The sequence below is a fragment of the Scyliorhinus canicula genome, chromosome 17 (assembly GCF_902713615.1).
Source record: "Scyliorhinus canicula chromosome 17, sScyCan1.1, whole genome shotgun sequence".
NCBI lineage: Eukaryota > Metazoa > Chordata > Chondrichthyes > Carcharhiniformes > Scyliorhinidae > Scyliorhinus > Scyliorhinus canicula.
Window position 1 is genome coordinate 48,346,341 of NC_052162.1, and position 13,903 is coordinate 48,360,243.

The 13,903-nt window shown below is 50.2% G+C and overlaps 1 long non-coding RNA gene across 2 annotated transcripts in view; it reads right to left on the minus strand.

Moving 5' to 3' along the window:
- Positions 1-379: 379 nt before the first annotated feature.
- The window catches only part of LOC119951136, a 62,041-nt gene continuing 48,517 nt past the window's right edge, over positions 380-13,903 (minus strand). For both annotated transcript variants that reach the window (XR_005457509.1, XR_005457508.1), the window contains exons 2-4: positions 11,821-12,023; positions 11,024-11,678; positions 380-905 (exon numbers count right to left, since the gene is read on the minus strand). This is a non-coding gene — a long non-coding RNA (uncharacterized LOC119951136). The remainder of the gene's footprint in view (positions 906-11,023; positions 11,679-11,820; positions 12,024-13,903) is intronic.

Genomic DNA, 13,903 nt, shown 5'->3' on the forward strand with positions numbered 1-13,903 from the left:
TTGCTGCTTTAAGGTGACATATAATTTTGGAGATTAGGAAGCAAAATGTCAAAGATAATTCAGGAAAGTTGTTCACTATGATACAAGATCCCTGAACCTTGGGATCAAAGTTAGATATTGGGATGAGAGGAGCAAGAAGGAAAATTGGATGGATTGGAGGGTGGCACAGTGCTTAGCACTGCTATCTCACAGCGGCAGGGACCTGGGTTCAATTCCAGCCTTAGGTGACTGTCTTTGTTGGAGTTTTCACTTTCTCCCCGTGTCTGTGTGGGTTTCCCCTGGGTTTTCCAGTTTCCTTCCATAGCCCAAAGATGTGCAGGTTAGGTGGATTGGCCATGATAAAATTGGCCCTTTGTGTCCAGTGATCTGCAGGTTAGGTGGGATTGTGGATATAGGGAGGGGGAGTGGGCCCAGGGAGGGTGCTCTTTCAGAGGGTCAGTTCAGATTCAATGGACCTAATAGCCTCCTTCTGCACTGTAGGAATTTTATGGATTCTTTTATCCAAAGTATAACAGAGTTGTGGAATAAGCAATCAGCATAATTGAATTCTAAATGCATGTCTGTTTATTTCTTTAAAGAGAAGGAATTGAGGTAAGAATTGAGATGGGATTAAGATCCAAAATCAACAGTCTTGTTTGGCCTAATGGTCTTTTTCTGTTGCTAATTATTATTTAATTGTACAATAGAGCGAATGAAAGATTGGTGATCCGATGGCTGCACAGTTGTTACTTGAAAGTCGAATGAATCTGGCTGCTAGTTTCTTTGCTATAAATATAATTTGCCGAGATGGAAAAGCACTCATTGCTTCACCACTCAGGTGTTATTTAACCAGGCACTCATTGTTAAGATGATTATTCTGTCTCACTGCTGGCCACAACTAGCTTGCCATTTTGAACTGGATTGTCCTGTGAATTCCAAGAACAAAACATTTTAGAACTTCACATCAAAGTAGGGTGGTTTCAAAGAAAAGTAAATATTGAAATGTCTCAGCAGAAGCACACAGCATAACACATCTCGCAGAAAACTTGAGTAGAAAACAATGACAAGATACAAGGCTGCCATGACAACTCATAAATCTCCACAAGACCCTTACTTGAAAAGAATCTATATTACCGCGATAACAGGTAAAAGGCTTCAAGCTGCAATGAAAAAGCAGCTCATTCCGTGTGACAACATGGGTGAAAATGGAAACAGCAGCAATAGATTAATTCTGACACTGTAATCATGCCAGTTGCGCCCATGATCAAATGCAAATGTCACCACAGTACCAGAGGGCCATAGGTTGCTCTCCTCTTTGAGAGTTGACTGGTGGTGATTTAACACCTCAGACGAGGGGCGGAATTCTCCGCAGGGGGCTGAATTTGTGGAGGCCATCGTGAACTCGGCCGAGGTTCACGACGGCCTCGGAGCCCGCTCCCCGCACCTAATTCACCCCCACCCGGGGGGCTAGGAGCGGGCCTCCGTCTTTCTCGGCAGCGACCTCGTCACGCCAAGAATGTGAAGTCATCCGCGCATGTGCGGGTTGCCGGTTCCAACCCGCGCATGCGCGGATGACTTCATTGCGCAGACGGCACGAACCTGAGCATGCGCGGTGGCCATCTTTCTCCTCAGCCGCCCGGCAAGACGTGGCGGCTTGACCTTGCCGGGCGGCGGAGGGGAAAGAGTGCGTCCGTTTTGGATGCTGGCCCGACGATCGGTGGGTACCGATCGCGGGCCTGTCCTCTCCCGAGCACAGTCGTGGTGCTCCCGTCCCAATCGGGCCCCTAGCTGCCCCAAACCGGCATCTGGCGCCCGTTTCACGAATGCAACAACCAGGTACGGTTGCTGCCGTGGTGAAACAGGCGTGAAGGGCCGGCCGCTCGGCCCATCGGGCTCGGAGAATCGCCGTTCGCCGTGAAAAACGGTGAGCGCCGATTTTTCCGGGGGGGGGGGGGGGAGAAGAATCGCTGGGGGCGCCGGGGGGCGTAAAAAATGTCGGGAGGCCCTCCCACAATTCTCCCACGCCATGTGGGGAGCGGAGAATTCCGCCCAATATCTTCATGGATATCCTCAGCTGGTACGGGGATTGGACCCGTGCTGTTGCCATCACTCCGCTTCGTTAACCAGTTGTCCAGTCAATTGAGCTAACCGACCGCCCCCTCCTGTCCTCCTACCCCCCTCCCCAATAAAGATGATGCACTGTGCAATGCATGCATTTTTTGGAGTAGCAAAACAGCTGTTGTACTGTGAGCATGCACTGTAACAGCTGATTTACTGCCCCAAGGGTTATGACTGGGAAATAGTGACCATTCTGCTCCCCGCGTCTCCTTACTTCCAATCCCAGCTTCAGTTCTGATTTAATATTCTTAATCTGATCCAGAGATAGACATTGTGGCACATACTGTGAGTCGGAGTGCCTGATCTAGTTTTGTAGGAAATAAATTCTCATCAGCCATCTGGGACATGGGCTATAGGTTTCACTAGACTGAAGCAGCATTGTCAAATAGAAATTGAAGCATCAATCAAGGAGAACAATTGCATATTAATTACTGAGCCAGGAGAGTAATTCTATCAACAGAGACGGGGTTTGAATCAATGTGAAACAACTGTGGGTATTGTTATGGCACCTTGGGCTACTGCATGGTCAATTCTAGCCCCGTTTGACCCAGAGTCAAGTATCACCTATATCCCTGAAAATAGTTCTGGGGGGTTTGGCTACCACAGTTGATGAAAATGGGGTGATCTTCCCCTTTGACAAAAACCCTACCTCATTCATCACACCTGGCTCCCTCAACAGTGTTTACCTCAGGTCTCCTAATTGCAGTTAAAGCTACAGTCTGGCCTGTCGTATTCTCCACTTATGAACTCCAACCAGTCCCATGGCCTTTCCTTGCAATTTCCAACATGCTGAATGAATATGACCCAGCTGGTTACAATGGTAACCTAGGCTTCTGAGACTCACCTCTATCTTCAGTACCTTCCTTCCGGGTCTGAGGAGGAGATCTCGGGGCTTTCTAACTACCTTTATCTTGGCTACCTGCCTTCCTTTCATTCTTCCACTTCCTATCCTTTTCAAAATTATGGGGGTAAAGGATCTAAGCTTTAGATTTATGGATTAGCTCATAACCGTCAGCCATAATTGCTGTTTGTCTAGCAGTCTTGACTCTCTGGTCTTCAACATGGGTTCTTATTATATAAGGTCAGTGATGAGCCATCAATTGCACGAGAGACGAGTTGCTATACAAAAGTTAGCCTTTAATAAGCTGGAACTTAGCCCTGCGGTTGACTACAATAAAATGGACGACCGCCGGGCGTTCCAACTATTTATACCTCGGTATGGAGGCATGGTTAACTCAGCCTCTCGACCAATCGGAGAGCTGTCACATGACTGGTCTCAACCAATCGGTCAAGAGGCACATGACCGACCAGGGCCAATGGTAAGCCGGTATTCTGCACCAATGGCAGACAGCTATGCAAATCATATCACCTCATTCACCCCTTGCGGAGAAAGAAGCCGGGGGGGGGGGGGGGGGGTATCAACTAGAGCCTGGGGGGGGAGGGGGAGAGAACTGGTGATATGAGTAGCAGCCGGGAGAACAAAAATTTTCTCTCCTTTTCTTTTATTACATTTTTGGCTTCCCACTGGCCCAGACAATTAGCAATATTACACAAAGTCCCAACAAAGTCCATGGGGCTGTTGAAATTTAGATCGATTCGATCAGTCTTTTCATGGCCCGTGACGTTCTGGCAGACCGCCGCAGTGGAATACGTGACGTCGGTTCCGCCGATGGTGGTGGTTCCACTGACGTCCTGGAGTCCGGGAGCGATGGTCCTTGAATAGTCTCCGTCACCCGAGCTGGCTGTGGAGACGCCATGGATGGGGAAGGGGTGACCTGAGTGGGGCGCTGGGGGGAATAAAACAGGGGGGTGTCTGTGGTGAAGGGGGGGAAGGTCGCACACCGGCGGGTGCCAGGTCCCGGAGGGAGATCGTGTCCTGCCGACCGTTGGGGTACTCCACGTACGCATACAGCGGGTTAGCGTGGAGTAACTGGACTTGTTCTACCAACGGGTCGGACTTGTGCACCCGCACATGCTTCCGGAGCAAGATTGGTCCGGGGGTGGCCAGCCACGTCGAGAGAGGGGATCCGGAGGACGACTTCCTTGGGAAGACAAGAAGACGTTCATGAGGTGTCTGATTTGTTGCGGTACAGAGGAGTGAGCGGATAGAATGTAGGGCATCGGGGATAACCTCTTGCCATCGGGAAATAGTGAGATCTCTGGACCGGAGGGCCAGTAGTATGGTCTTCCAGATGGTACCATTCTCCCGCTCGACCTGTCCGTTACCCCGGGGGTTATAGCTGGTCGTCCTGCCAGAGGCAATGCCCCTGTTGAGCAGGAATTGATGCAGCTCATCGCTCATAAAGGAGGACCCCCGATCGCTGTGTATGTACGTGGGGTAGCCGAACAGGGAGAAGATGGAGAGGAGGGCCTTAATGACGGTCGATGTGGTCATGTCGGGGCAGGGAATGGCGAAGGGGAAGCGGGAGAATTTGTCGATTATTGGCAGGAAGTAAATGTTGCGGTTGTTAGAGGGAAGGGGCCCCTTGAAGTCAATGCTGAGACGTTCGAAGGGGCGGGATGCTTTGATCAGGTGTGCGCGCTCGGGGCGGTAGAAGTGCGGTTTGCACTCTGCGCAGATGGGGCAGTCACAGGTTACTGAACTGACTTCCGCAATGGAGAAAGGCAGGTTGCGGGCCTTAATGAAGTGGTAGAGACGGGTCACCCCTGGATGGCAGAGGTCCACGTAGAGGGAGCGGAGGCGGTCTATCTGCGCGCTGGCGCAGGTACCGCAGGACAGGGCATCAGGAGGCTCATTGAGCTTCCCAGGATGATACAAGATATCGTAGTTGTACGTGGACAACTTGATCCGCCACCGTAAGATTTTGTCGTTCTTAATCTTGCCCCTTTGTGCATTATCAAACATGAAGGCTACTGACCGTTGGTCTGTGAGGAGGGTAAACCTCCTGCCGGCCAAATAGTGCCTCCAATATCGCACGGCTTCGACTATGGCCTGGGCTTCCTTTTCCACAGAGAGGTGGCGGAGTTCGGAAGCCTGGAGAGTTCTGGAGAAGAAGGCCACAGGCCTGCCCGCTTGGTTCAGGGTGGCTGCCAGAGCAACTTCTGATGCGTCGCTCTCGACCTGGAGGGGGAGGGACTCGTCGATGGCACGCATCGTGGCCTTTGCGATGTCCGCTTTGATGCGGCTAAAGGCCTGGCAGGCCTCTGTCGACGGTGGGAAGGTCGCGGTTTGAATGAGTGGACGGGCCTTGTCAGCGTAGTTGGGAACCCATTGGGCGTAGTATGCGAAGATACCCAGGCAGCGTTTGAGGGATTTGAGGGTATTGGGGAGAGGGAGTTCCATCAGGGGGCGCATGCGTTCGGAGTCGGGGCCTATCACTCCTTTACGCACTACGTAGCCGAGGATGGCTAGACGGTCGGTGCTAAACACGCACTTATCCTTATTGTATGTGAGGTTAAGGAGTTTTGCGCTTTGGAGGAATTTCTGGAGGTTGGCGTCATGGTCCTGCTGATCGTGGCCGCAGATGGTGACATTATCAAGATACGGGAAGGTAGCCCGTAATCCGTACTTGTCGACCATTCGGTCCATCTCCTGTTGGAAGACCGAGACCCGATTTGTGACACCAAATGGAACCCTAAGGAAGTGGTAGAGGCGCCCACCTGCCTCAAACGCGGTGTATTTGCGGTCACTCGAGCGGAGGGGGAGCTGGTGGTAAGCGGACTTAAGGTCCACAGTGGAGAAGACCTTGTATTTCGCGATATCGTTTACCATGGCGGAAATATGGGGGAGAGGATACGCGTCCAGTTGCATAAACCGGTTGATGGTCTGGCTATAGTCGATGACCATCCGGTTTTTCTCCCCAGTCCGGACCACCAGCACTTGGGCTCGTCAGGGACTGTTGCTGCCCTCAATGACCCCTTCCGTCAGCAGCCTCTGGTCCTCGGACCTGATGAAGGACCGGTCCTGGGCGCTGTACCGTCTGCTCCGTGTCGCAACGGGTTTGCAATCGGGGGTGAGATTAGCAAACAAGGAGGGGGGGTCCACTTTGAGGGAGGCGAGGCTGCAGACAGTGAGGGGGGTATAGGGCCGCCGAATTGGAAGGTCAAGCTCTGCAGGTTGCACTGGAAGTCCAGTCCTAGGACTGCCGGTGCGCAAAGGTCAGGGAGGACAAGGAGTTTATAATTTTTAAAAACCTTCCCTTGGACCGTGACGTCAGCGATGCAGCACCCGGTGATGCGGATGAAGTGCGATTTTGTGTTTTACATGATGGACAGGGAGCGCGCAGCGTCTTACCGTGGCAGGGTGAACGAAGCTTTCCGTGCTCCCGGAGTCCAGCAGGCAGCCCGTGGCCGTTGAGGTAGATGAGCGTCGTCGTTTTGGCGAGCGTGCGTGGACGTGACTGGTCGAGCTGAATGGCCGCGAGCCGTGGAAAAAATCCGTATTCGTCGTCGTCGTCCGAGTAGATGCTGGAAGAACCTTGCGTGCCAGTCCCGGAAGGTGGTGCCCAGGATCCGCACGTGGAGTCGGGATCTCAAGATGGCGGCGTCCAGGACCCGCACGTGGATTCGGGGCCCCAAGATGGCGGCACCCAGGACCCGCACGTGGGGTCGGCGCCCCAAGATGGCGGCGCCCAGGACCCGCACGTGGGGTCGGCGCTCCAAGATGGCGGCGCCAAGTGCCCGCACGTGGAGTCAGCGCCCCAAGATGGCGGTGCCCGTGGGGCCCTCGTGGTTGCTGGGTGCGGGGTTAGCGGTGCCAGCGGGCCGATCGGAGCGGCTGGGAGCGGGGGCAGAGAGGCGCGCAGGCCAGGCGCAGGGGCCCGGGGGCGTGGGGGAGAGAGTTGCGCGGCGTCTAGGAGGGGACCAGGAGGGCCCGGAGGAGAGAGAGAGGCGCGCAGGCCAGGCGCGGGGCCCGGGGGCCCGGGGGCGGGGGGGGGGGGAGAGAGTTGCACGGCGTCTAGGAGGGGACCAGGAGGGCCCGGAGGAGAGAGAGAGGCGCGCAGGTCGGGCGCAGGGGCCCGGGGTCGGGGGGGGGGGGGGAAGAGTGTTGCGCGGCGTCCAGGAGGGGCCAGCAGGGGCCCGGAGGTGGGATCCCTGGTCGCTGCGCGGAACCGCAGCAACCGTTTTGGCCTGGCAGACGGAGAAGTGGCCCTTCTTCCCGCAGCTCTTACAGAGGGCGGAGCGGGCTGGGCAGCGTGGGCGAGGGTGTTTCGCGAACCCGCAAAAGTAGCAGCGGGGCCCCGTGGACTTGTCGGGGCGTCCCGCGGCACCGGCCTGAGGGAGGTCAGGAGAGGCGGATGGCGGTGGGGAAGCGTGCCAGGAGGCCCAGGATGTTGCGGCTGGGGACATAGGCGTGGGCGTTCAGATCAGCGACCTCCAGGGAGGTGGAGAGAGTCCGTGCCTCAGTTAAGCTGAGGTCGTCTCTCTCCAGCATCCGCTGGGGGATAGCGGGGGACTGCATCCCAGCCAGGTAAGCATCTCTGATCAGCAGTTCCATGTGTTCCGTAGCTGAAACTGCGAGGCAGGAGCAGTTCCTCCCCAGGACGGCGAGGGCCTGGTAAAATTGGTCTAATGACTCACCGGGGAGCTGTTGTCTGGTGGCCAGCAGATGTCGGGCGAATACTCTGTTGACTGGTTTAAGGAATTGTCCATTCAGCTTTAGCATGGCTGCATCGTAATCTTTCTCCCCCTTGATTATCGCGTAGGCTGCTATACCCACGCTGGGGTGGAGGACGTGAAGCTTCTGTGCCATGGTGGGGGGGGGGGCTGGTTGCAGATTCCAGGTATCCTTCGAGACATGCCAGCCAATGTTGAAAAAGTTCTGCAGAGTTCGGAGTTTGCGGGCTGATGCGGAGGCATTCGGGCTTGATCCGGAACTCCATCGTCAAAAATCTAGCTTATTAAATTAATGAGCCATTAATTGCACGAGAGACAAGTTGCTATACAAAAGTTAGGCTTTAATAAGCTAGAACTTAGCCCTGCGGTGGACTACAATAAAATGGACGACCGCCGGGCGTTCCGACAATTTATACCTTGGTATGGAGTCGTGGTTAACTCAGCCTCTCGACCAATTGGAGAGCTGTCACATGACTGGTCTCAACCAATCGGTCGAGAGGCACATGACCGACCAGGGCCAATGGTAAGCTGGTGTTCTGCCCCAATGGCAGACAGCTATGCAAATCATATCACCACAGTCAGGAATTCTTAAATTTCTCTAAGTGAAGTACCTCTCTCAGCGCCTCATAGGTTGCTGGAACTCCCAATGTCTGTTAGCATCTATTAAAATTGTTCAGGATTAACCCTTTTGAATTTGGCAAATGTTAATCATGGCTGTCTCCTTAAATTATGAAACTTTTTCTGGAGTGCTTCGGGAACCAATTCATATGCACCTATTTTACCTCATCATAATTCTTAGACACCTACTCTGACAGGGAAACATCAGCTTTCTGTGCCAGCCCCATCATTTATTTTGCGTGGATAATGTCCACTTTTCTCTTGACCACTCCATTTGGGTTGGTATATTCTATCTCCTTCTCTTTGAGTTTCGGAAGGGCCTGTATAAATCAAACATATCGCCATTGAGTTCCATTTTCAGAATAATCTCCCCTCTAGTTCCTGGCAGCTCCCCTCTCATATCCTCTCAGTGCCTTAAGCTGGAACTCTCTTCTCTTTTTCTTTTTCTTCTCGCTCTAATTCCAACCTCCTCATTTCCATCTCCATTTCTCTTTGCTGCATCTTCCTTTTTCTTTTTCTTTTTGCTTCATCTCCATTTTATTTTTGCTTTACCTCCATTTATTTTTGTTGCATCTGTATTTCTTTTTTTATTTTTTAAATTCCCGTTCCTGCTCAAACTGCAACCGAATTCTCTCCAGCTCAATTTCCCCAACAGAAATTGGCCTTGATACTAAACTATCTCATGGGCTCTCCTGTGTTTTTAGCATCTCTTTTAAATTTGGATGCTGAGCAATCACATCAATCATCTTCCCCTTCCTAACTCTAGTTGGTACTTCTATTTCTAATTTTCTAATTTTCCTGTCAATTCGACTAGCTTGTCTCTTTGGAGCTCTTTTAAATAAACAAGAGACAAGTCATCCACCTTCCAGAGGAAATCTTCCAGAGCCACCTTGTCATATCACTACAAACCTGGTTTCCCTTTTTAAAACATTTATACGGTAACCCAGTTCGCTGTCTATCATTCCAAACATCCCGGGCCCCAGCCTCCAAATTATGTTACGTCACCCTGGGCTAGTGTGCGGCCACTTCCTGTCCCACTTGTCCCAGAGTCACAACACAAATTAAATTAACCAATAATTCTTAGAAAAATACCCAAAGTCTTTGGCCCTTGGCTGCACAATAAGTACAGTCACCAGGTTTGTAAATGTAAACACAATTACTGTTTACTTAAAACAAAAACTATCATGAAATAGGCAGCAAATACAACTGGTTCCTATCTAATTCCTAATTCCCCACTTTAAGTTACCCAACACCCTCTGCAGACACATACAAGTCAAACAAACATAGAGAGAAAGAAAGGGGGGAAAACATAAGTAAAAGTGAAAAAGAATATGTTTCAAATTGGTGTGCCCAGTACTTTACTCATCTTTAGACATTGCTTTCAGTTTAAGATTTTTCAGGAATACGGCACTCACAGCCTTTCTGGCGAGAGGGAGAGAGAGAGTCCTGGGACGGGATTCTCCGACCCCCCCACCGGGTCGGAGAATCCCCTGGGGGCGGCGTGAATCCCATCCCGCCACTGCAATTCCGGCTGCCATATTCCCCGGCACCGGGTTTCGGACAGGGGCGGGATTTACACCGCGCTGGTCGGGGGCCATTGGCAGCAGGCCCCCCCCCCCGGCATTTGTCCAAGCGTCGATGGGCCGAGTGGCCGTCGTTTCCTGGCCAGTCCCGCCGGCGTGAAATTGACATGGTCCATCAAGGCGGGACCTGGCTTGTAGGCTGGCTAGATAAGTTATCGGGGAGGTGTGGGGGATCCAGCTCCAAGGGGGAGCCCCCACGGTGGCCTGGCCCGTGATCGTGGCCCACTGATCTGCGCGTGGGCCTGTGTCATGGGGGCACTCTTTCCTTCCGCGCTGGCCTCTGTAGAGCTCAGCCGGTGATTCTGTGCATGTGCCAACTCGTGCTAGCCCTTTGGTGCCATTTGGCACAACGCCAACCCCTCCGGCGCCGGCATAGCCTCCAGAAGTGCGGTGGATTCCACACCTTCTGGTTGGCCCGACGTTGGAGTGGTTCGCGCCGTTCTTGGCACCGGCGCCGGGCCATTCCGCCAATTGCTGGAGAATCCCGTCCCTGGTCTTTTGGTTGCAGTCTGCAATGGTTTTCTTGTAGATTCTTTAATTGAGGTTATCTGCAGCTTCAGGATTACAGCACTCACAGCCTTTCTGTAGGAAACGCAGAGGGAGAGACAGAGAGTCTCTTGGGACTCTGAAAACCATTCCACTGGGATAGGATCCAATCCCCACCTGTTGCCAGGCAGAGTACGGCCTTTTGGCCAATTCAATGGCCACTAGTCAATCAATCAAACCGAGTCCCATCCCATCTCTCTTTCTGGTGCCAAAAAGTTTGTAGCTGCTGTTCTAACAAGCAGAAGCTAGCAGACTGTTGTCTCCTGTAACTTTTGAATTTCTGATTCTCTCTGCTGCTTGAATTAAAGATACATGCCCATTAATCACACTTGGATCAAAAATGGTAAAGGCAAAATAAAATAATGGGGAAACAAGGGAATAAACAGGAAGGACCCTTACAGTACAGTTATGAAAGTACTGTCCAACATTTAACACAGCAGTTAAATTGAACTGGAATACCCAGTCATATCAGTTCTTACATTTTAAAGTAGGTTCCTAGCATTAACAGCTACACGTATATTTCAGTACAGGTAGAAACAAGGAGTAAAAGTTACATCCTTGAAGACTACAGGGTTGGAGTATTGTGAAATCGTGGCACTTACTTTGTACATTAGAGCAAGGCAGATGGAGAGCAGGAAAATCATGAAAATGAAAGGAGCGACTGCAAGGCAGAACGCAGAGAAGGGCAACAAGGAGAGTTTGAAGAGAGTGCTGGAAATGCAAAACAATGTCCTTTCAGAGCTCTGGATCTCGGAAGGGGAATGGGGCAAGGATCTGAGAGTTCCAAGGACCGAAACCTCTGACTGCAGGAAAGGTGCAGAGAAGCCTGGAGAAGAATGAAACTTCCTGCCTGGAGCTTCGAATGCCGAGCAATGTATTTTACAGAAAAGGAGAGAGCTGAAAAGAGACTAAAGAAGTCAATGTGAACAGCACTTCAGCTCCCCAAAAAATACTTGCGGAACCAAGCAGGAAAAATAATTTATAAAGGGTTTGTGAACTGACAGGGGTGGGAGAGGAATCATGTCTTCGTGAACTTGAAGCAGAGGTGAAAATGCCTCTAGAAGCGTGTTGAGGGTGATGGGATGCTGCATTGAAGATTGCCGCTTCCAACAATGAGCAATGAATATAGGACAATGAGTAGGCCATTCGGCCCTCGAACCTGTTTCACCATCCAGTGCAATCATCATGGTTGATCTGTGTTCTCGTTCCATCCACCTGATTTGCTCCATATCCTTTAATATCCTCGGCTAGCATATGCTGGAAAAGAAGAAATGCAATGGGAAGTGAATCAAACAGAGGACTAAATAGGGGGGTGAAATTACTGAAGCTATAATTTTCACACACAAATTTTGGGAGTAATTACATTTGCATGCAATCTGCCAATATTCAATTTACTCACAGATTATGTGGGTGAATTAAGCTAATTAGAGAGGCACCACAAAGTTTTAACACTGCCAATTCTTTGGTAAGAAAAATTATATCCAGTCTTTAAGGTCCTGAAATATTACTTGGCCACGACCTTCCACCATCTTCTTTGTCCCCTCAATCCTAAAGGGATGATGCTCATACATTCTCTCCTCCAAATCCTTTTCCACAGGTCTACTGCAATAATGAGGGCAGAAGGAGAACATGATCAGATAGGGAAGAAAGTAATGAGAAATCAAACTGCTGCACGATACTGTCATCTCTCCAGGCTATCTGGTAACACAAGGAAACTTGAGGAGACATTGTTTAAATTCATGCAAGTTTCAGAAATGGTCTTCAGATGTGCATCGACATGAAAATAGCATCTATGTCATTCCATCGCAGTGTGAAGATGCAGTGGAAAACACAAAGAATAAATTCTTTGAATTCTAATGAATTTAAAGAATTCCCTGAATTCTTGATAGATTTAATGAAGTTTGAATGCTCTGGGACTGACATGAATGAGTGACATTGGTACTTGATCTGTTGATGCTAATAATGGTCCTGTGGGTTTCCTGATTCTGACTTTGACTCTGTAGGTTGGTGTTTCTGAAAGAAGTGTTCTTGGATGCATGGGTGTTGATGTTTACTCTTTGTTTTGCTGGTTTGTTGGGTGGGTAGAGCATCATATTGCATCCCTATGCTGGTGACTCTAATGGTGGCTCTTTTGATTGCTGGCACAGACACTGGCTCATTATGCTAGTGGCTCTGATTTTTGTTTGGCTTTTTATATGTTGAGAACTACAGTCATTGTTAGAAATTCACACAAGACTGGATACGCTGCACTTAAATGTTTGCATTTCAGTTCATGACTTGACTTCTTTTCCTTCTTAGTTTTGCTGGCATCTGCTGTTGCATTCAAATATCTGGGGAGTTTGATGTGATTATTTAACATTCAAAGTCATGAGAGCTCTCATTTACAGAATGAACAGGGCCTGTCTTTGATGATGTGCATTGCTCAATCACAGTACTTACACAAGAGACATTCATTTCCCTCACTGCCTTTTTTTGTTGCCATGGTGCTCTCTTGTGGGCGTGAGATTCTGTATTATATGTTTTCAAGAGAGAATCTAACTCGCACATTATTCGCACTGTTGCTAGGGTTTCGGACAGTTCTCTCGTCATCTCTGAGTGGCAGAAGTTCAGCCCAATGACATCTGAACAAAAGCAACCTCACAATATTGTATTAAAAGGAGTCATATTATTTGGCTGAACTGACTCCTGTTCAGATGTAGTTTTCCTGCTGTTCAGTGAAACCCTCGGTTGTGACCTGATGGGGGAGGCAAACTGAAACAAATTAGTTGCAATTGTAATGTAAAGCAATAAATCCACACTTCTTATTGTAGTCATATCTGGCACAGAGGAAAAAGGTTTGTGGCTGTTGAAGATCAATCATCTCAGTCCCAGGACATCACTGCAGGTGTTTCTCAGGATTGAACCATCATCGCTGCTTCATCAATGACCTTCCCTCCACCATAAGGTCGTTTGCGGGTTGTTCGCAGATGACTGCACAATGTTCAGCACCATTCGCGGCTCCTAAGGCACAGAAGCAGTCTCTGTGCTTATGCAACAAGACCAGGACAATTTTCAGGCTTGGGCTGATAAGTGCCACCAAGTCACATTCTCTCCACACAAGTGGCAGACAATGACCATCTCGAACAACAGAGAATTTAACCATCAGTCCTTGAAATTCAACATCCTGGGGGTTATCATTGACCAGATATTGAACTGGACCAGCCATATAAATACTATGGCTAGAAGAGCAAGTAAGATGCTGGAAGTTTTGCAGAGAGTAACTCACCTCATGACTCCCCAAAACCTGTCCACCATCTATAATGCACGAGTCAGGAATTTTAAAGTGGAATACTCTCCACTTGCCTGAATGATTGTAACTCCAACAGCATAGCATCCACGACAAAGCAGCCGCTTGATTGATACCCCAACATCCACCTTAAGCATTCACTTCCTCCACCACCACCACTGACACACAATGGCAGCAGGATACGATGCACTGCAGC